Below are 6000 nucleotides of genomic sequence, written 5' to 3'. Positions count from 1 at the left end.
TTCCCGAATCTTTCCATCCTTGTCTTCCTTCCTCACTGGAACATGTCGGTCCTGAACTATGGCTATGTCGGATGTGGACCTACCCACTAACATTCGCTCCCAATCTACTCTCCCCAGCTCCTGCCTAATAATGTTGAATTTGTCTTCACCTAATTTGGCCCCTTCCCCTAAGGTCTGGTCTTACCTTGTCCATAACTATCTTAAAACTCACAGAGTTATGATCAGTGTTCCAAAAATGATCTCCCACTGAAATCTCGATCACCTGACCAGGCTCATTCCCAATACAAAGTCTAGTTCAGCCCCTTCCCTGGTTGGATTATCTACAAACTGCATCAAGAAACCCTCCTGAATCCACCTGACAAACTCTGCCCCATCTAACCTTCTGGCACCATGGGAGACCCAGTCAATATTGGGGAGGTTAAAGTCACCCACTACAATAACCCTGTTGCTTTTGCATCTTTCCATAATCTGCCCACCTATCAGTTCCTCCATCTCACACTGGCTACTGGGAGGTCTACAGTACAACCCAAGGTGATTGCACCTTTTGTATTCCTGAGCTCTCCCCACATCGCCTCAGTGGATGAGCCCTCCAAGATGTCCTCTCTCAGTGCCGCTATGACATGCTCCCCGATCAGTTCTCCCCCACCTCATTTACATCCCTGTCGTGTCTGAAACATCTGAATCCTGGAACGCTGAGCTGTCAGTCCTGCCCTTCTCTCAACCAAGTCTCTGTTATGGCTACAACATCATGGTTCCATGCAATAATCCAGGTCCTAAGTTCATCTGCTTTACCCGCAATATTCCTTGCGTTGAAATAAAGTCACTTCAGCCTATCAGTCCCGCTGTGTTCATTAACCTGGCCCTGCCTTATGTGACCTAACCTCCACGTTCCCTCAGTTCCTACAATCTCTGACCATTTGCCCACATTTGGCCCATATGAATGATACATGAATGATAGAGAAATGGAGGGCTATGTGGGAGGGAAGGGTTAGATAGATCTTAGAGCAGGATAAAATTTTGGCACAACATCGTGGGCTGAAGGGCCTGTACTGTGCTGTAATGTTCTATGTTCTATTCCTCTGAACCTTTCCCATCCTTGTCCAAACGTCTTTTAAATATTGTTATTGTACCTGCCTCAACCACTTCCCCGGTAGCTGGTTCCACACACCCATCACCCTCTGTGTGAAAAAGTTGTCCCTCTGGTTCCTATTAAATCTCGCCCCTCTCACCTTAAACCTATCTTGATTTCCAGGGTTGGGAAATCTTGATTCCCCAACCCTGGGTAAAAGACTGTGTGCATTCACCCTATCTATGTCCCTCATGATTTTATACACCTCGAAAAGATAACGTCTCAGTCTCCTACACTCCAAGGAATAAAATCCTGGTCTAACCTCTCCTAGTCCCTCGAACCCTGGCAACATCCTCGTAAATTTTTTCTACATTCTTTCCAATTTAATGGTATCTTTCCTATAACAGGGTGACCAAAACTGAAGGCAATACTCACCAGTATCTTGTACAACTGCATCATTACATCCCAACTTCTATACTCTGGTGGATACACCAAAGGTCAGATAAGGTTGAGAGGTAACAATCATGTGTGATAAAATACATCTGGCTTGGAGGTAACTCTAGTGCGTTAGAGACTTAGCAAACGGCACTGTAGCACCCAGCACCTGGCCAGGAGTTGTGTACAGAATCAGACGGCAGACAGAGTGAAGAGTGGTGCCATTCTGACCAGAGCTCGCCAGGGAGCTAATGGCAGAATCAGCCACTGAGGACAATGGGCAATCCTGCCTTGAACCATCAATAAGGGATCACTACTAACAATGGGACACACAAAACCATGGGCTGGACATGCCTGGGAGGTGGGCTAGTGTGTGGTGGGGGGGGGGGGGTGGGAACGGAGGTGGGTGGGGCGGCAATGATCAGGGTTATGGGGCAGAGAAGGCCTCAGATTGAGGCATGGTGAAGATGTGGATAAAAGGCCAAATCCTCAAGTGGAAATAGTGGTTGGATAGAAAAGCACAAACCTGCCGATGAAGTTGGCAGTCCCGGGAACGACAACAATGTGCCATAAGGCCAAAGTTCTAGGAATGGGAAACATGGTGGGATAGAAGGCAATAATTTAAAGAATTAGAAGTTGATGGGATGAAGATTCCGATGGGAACGGCGATGGAATGGAAAATGACAGTTCCAAGAATGGAAAACTTGCTAGGACGTGTTGGATCCGACTGCTTTAAGTAGTTTTTTAACATGTCTAGTGTTTAATACACCTCACGTGGCTGCACAAGGAATAGCCGCTCCTTAGCTTATGGGTTCATCTCTCAGGTAAATACATGTTTTCTCATCGGTTGCCTTTACCAAAGGTATCCAACAGGTTTTCTGATTGGACTATTGTTATCTAAGGAGTACCTCTTCCCTCAGGTATAAAAGGTGTCGTTAGTCTCTCTCTCTCTCGCTCTCTCGCTCTCTTCTCCACCCCACCCCCTGGCCCCAGTTCATTTTAGTTCCTTTGTCTCGGCTCATCTCCCAGGAGTAAAGCCAGTGCCACGTGCTCTGTGACTGCTTCTTTATTTTAAACTTTTCCAATAAAACTTTGTGAAGCACCAAGTCGTTTTCAACTCATTCCTGGACTCCTGAAAGAACCTGCGGATTCGAAAATAACCGGATCCGACAGACGGAAGGGGACAATTTCAAAATAGAAACACCTGTGGGTGGCTGACAATTCCAAGAATGGGAATGAGAGTGGGATAGAACGTGGCAATTCCGGGATTGGGTAAGAAGGTGGGATACACAGGTGAGTGAGGTGTGAGCCGAGCAAGTGATCGCTCCAGGAACGTGGGAGATGGTGGAGGGTTCCGGAAGTTGGAAGGATGCTTGGAGAGATGCACGCACTTCTGAGAATGTATAAAATGTGAGGAGAGACAGTCAGAGTTTGAAGAACTGGAGGCGAGAATTCCAAAGACGGATAACACAGCGGGAAGGACAGTCACCGCAGCAGTGATGGGAACGGTGGTGGGGTGAATGAGCAGAGAGCGAGGTGGGGCAATGGGTCAGCGTTCTGAGATCGGGGCGCGAGGTGGGACATGAGCAGCACTTTGAGGAATGGCAGCGATGGTGGGATACAAGGCCACGACGCCAGCAATAGCAGAGACAAGATGGAGGGAGCACTGGGGCTGAAGGAGAAGATGCCAGAAAACTGGGTGGGTCTGATGCTCCAAGAATGGGAATGCTAGTGTGATCGAAGAATGGATACATGTCACAGTTCCATGAATTGGAAAGGTGATGGGAAGGAAGGACGCAGTCCCAGGATGGAGGAGACAGTGGGAAGGAAGGACGCAGTCCCAGGATGGAGGAGACAGTGGGAAGGAAGGACGCAGTCCCAGGATGGAGGAGACAGTGGGAAGGAAGGACGCAGTCCCAGGATGGAGGAGACAGTGGGAAGGAAGGACGCAGTCCCAGGATGGTGGAGACAGTGGGAAGGAAGGACGCAGTCCCAGGATGGAGGAGACAGTGGGAAGGAAGGACGCAGTCCCAGGATGGAGGAGCCAGTGGGAAGGAAGGACGCAGTCCCAGGATGGAGGAGACAGTGGGAAGGAAGGACGCAGTCCCAGGATGGAGGAGGTGGGATAGAGGGTGACAATGGGACGGGCAGTGCGATGTTGGGAGGCAGGCCACAGATATGGGAAGTAGTGGGAAGGACAATGTTCCGTGAAGGGCACGATGCTGGGAACAGCCATGGCTCCAAGACTGACCGGATATTGAATGGAGACCACAATTCATGGACTCACAGATCTGTGGGGCACAGACACGGACCCCTCCAGCCCCCCTCGTCCATTACGACTGTGGTGCCGACCTACACTGAGCCCACGTGCCTGCCTCAGGCCTGTATCCCTCAACTTCCTTCCGATCCCATCCCCTGTCCAAATGCCTTTTAAATATTGTGATGGTGTCCGTCTGCACCGCTGCACTGCCTGCGCCGCCTGTGCTGCCTGCGCCGCCTGTGCTGCCTGCACCGCCTGTCTACCCTATCTACACCTCTCATCATTTCATAAATCTCTATCTGTTCTCCTCTCAGCCTCCACCGCTCCAGAGGAAATAATCCAAGTTTGTCCAACATCTCCTTATAGCTCATACCCTCTAATCCAGGCAACATCTATAAGGTCACCCGTCAGCCTTCTACGTTCCAGTGAGAACAAACCCAGCCTCTCCAATCTCTCCCTATAACCACAGGCCTCCAGTCCAGGTAACACGCTGGTGAATCTCTTCTGTACTCTCTCTGTTGCTGCCACATCCCTCCTGTAGTGTGGCGACCAGAACCATACACAGTGCCCCTGGTGCAGTTTAACCAATGCAGCTGCAGCTCTTACACTCGATGCCCTGGCCTATGAAGGCAAGCACACCCAATTCTTCATTACCCTGTGTCACCACTTTCAGCGAGCTATGGACCTGCACCCCAAGGTCTCTCTGTATATCGACGTTCCTGAGTTCCCTGCCACTGAGTACCAGAGTTTGACTCCAGGAAAGAAAACATTGGTGGATGTGCAATGGTTCCAAGAACAGGAATGTTGACGGTGACGTTTGGGGAATGGGAAGGTGGTGGGACTGAAACCCACCCATGCATGAGGGAGGTGCTGGGAGAGCAGGTGAAAATCCCAAGGTGTTGGGATAGAATGCAGCAGTTCCAGGAACGGGTCGGATTATGGGATAGAAATGCCCGGACAGAAGACGACAATTCCCAGAATGGGAACGATGGTCAGACAGAAGACAATTGCAAACCAGAAGTGATGGTGGTGGGACAAGTGTGACAATCCCAGCAATGGACAAATTGTTGGGGTGCCTCACATTCAGAGGAGATGGTCTGAGAATTAGCGGCAGCTGACGGTTGTCATTGTGTGCGCTAACCTCCTGCACGCTTATTCAGGGGAACACAGAAAACCAGCAGAACATTTCATCGAACAGGCTTCGGTGGTTTATAGAACACAGAAGGGGCACTTGGCCCATAGGTGTCTGCTGGATCTCAGCACGTTCCCAAAAATCCCATTATCCCACTTATTTCTCCGTAACCTTTCACATGCCCATCAACTGGTCCCGACTCTCCTGCCCCCCTACACTAGGGGTCATTCACAGCGGCGACTGAGCACCTTTGCAATGTGGGAAGGAAGCTGAGCAGCGGGAAGTATGCAGACTCCACACAGACCCACGTGCCTGGCTGTGCATCGAACAGCGGCCTGCAGCAAGAGGATTTCAAACCTCCTGCTTTTCATACCGTCCTGACCCTTTTTTCATTCTGAGGTCCCATATTTGTTCAGAGCTCCAGTGTTTTCTCTTCACCTTGGTCGAAGAATTTTCATCAGTGCTGAAGTCATCTGGAGTCTTTACCAGTGACGTAGACGATGATCCCATTTTCATTTGCTGAGGGCTCTCAGGTTTAACTGTTTCATCTTCTTTCACGCTGGTGAGATTTACCTGAAGGGCAAGGACAACAAAGCTGGAGATGGTAAACTATCTGCGGACAGCCAGGCAGTGATAACAAAGCAGCTGAAAATGAACGGGAACGGGTCGATTTCACTGGTAGTCACTGTGTCCATTCATTGTGCACTGTGAGAAACATGTCAATTCACCTGGTGGGGACTGTAAACACCTGCTAACACTGTATATACACCTGCCCCTGAATGCTCTTGGTCCTGGAGTCTGAACACTCACAAGTATGTACCCCAGGTACTGTTTAAACGACAGCCACCTGGTCTGCGTACGACTGTGCAGGGAACCTTGTTCACCAGCAGCAAGGAAATTGTTTAATCACCTCTTTGCCGTGTGGCTCTGTGTGCAGTGAACCACAGAGGGCGGGTGCGATGGCTACCAGTGGGGACTGGTGCTGGGGGTGGGCTGGACGGTGAGTGTGGGCGTTGCCGGGGACTGGTGCCGGGGACTGGTACCGGGGACTGGTGCTGGAAACTGGTGCTGGGATCTGATGCTGGACAGTGAGTGTGGACATTG

Source organism: Pristis pectinata, chromosome 25 (genome assembly GCF_009764475.1).
Source record: "Pristis pectinata isolate sPriPec2 chromosome 25, sPriPec2.1.pri, whole genome shotgun sequence".
NCBI classification, from domain to species: domain Eukaryota; kingdom Metazoa; phylum Chordata; class Chondrichthyes; order Rhinopristiformes; family Pristidae; genus Pristis; species Pristis pectinata.
Note: the sequence above shows the minus strand (reverse complement) of the source record.